This window comes from Chlamydotis macqueenii, chromosome 3 (genome assembly GCF_036417535.1).
Source record: "Chlamydotis macqueenii isolate bChlMac1 chromosome 3, bChlMac1.mat, whole genome shotgun sequence".
In the NCBI taxonomy this organism is placed as follows: Eukaryota; Metazoa; Chordata; class Aves; order Otidiformes; family Otididae; genus Chlamydotis; species Chlamydotis macqueenii.
Window position 1 is genome coordinate 1,668,179 of NC_141558.1, and position 916 is coordinate 1,669,094.

The following is a 916-nucleotide window of genomic DNA, read 5'->3' on the forward strand; positions in this document are numbered from 1 at the left end:
TGGGTGCTCCAGTCCATGGATCCGTCCTCCAAAGGAGCTCGGAGCCTGCACCCTGGATGGGATGAAGCTCCATGAGATTACAGCTGCTCCCCAAATCCCGCCAGGTCCCAGCGCGTTTATAACATGGAAATAATGAAGGAAAAAAGCTCCAAATTTTTACTGTAAAAAATGCCATTTTCTACCAATCTCCATTTCGTCAAGACTTTTTCCCAAAGCATTCTGGCAGTGAGGTGAGCTCACCAACGAGGGAACATTCCATTGCGAATTTTGCTAAAAAAATGGTATTTGATGGATCTTCACCACCTTTTAGCGGCACTGGGAAGGAAGAACGCATCCCATCTCCTGGGTCGTGCTGCCCTCTGCAGAAAATCCCAACGGATGCCGCGATGCCTTTCCGGACGAACTCACGATAATGCAAACATTCCGGTGATGATGCGCTGGGCTCAGAGTGGTCTCGGACCACTTGGGTGTCACCCCCACTTCCCAGGGCAGGGTGAGACGCTGCGATCCCGCATCTCCGCAGCCGGAAAGGCTTTTTTTTCCCTAAAAGATGTGCCTCTCCCTCAGCTGGAACAAGGCAGCTGTTGTCCTGTTGGTTAGGGTCGGCTTTTGGACCGGTTTGGCCTGCGCTCGCCGGGTTGGCAGCCCCGTTTGGGTTGCGCCCACGTTGGCTTGCAAGTGTTGGCTGGGAGTGCGGAGGATTATCACTTATTTATTATTATGATGTATTATTATTTTATTTTTATTATTGTTTATTTTAGGTATTTATTTCCGTTTACAGCAAAGCCCCCATCCATCCATCGGCAGCTGGACTAGATGATTGTTCTAGGTCTCTTCCAACTGAAATATTCCATTCCCTTCCCTTCCCTTCCCTTCCCTTCCCTTCCCTTCCCTTCCCTTCCCTTCCCTTCCCTTA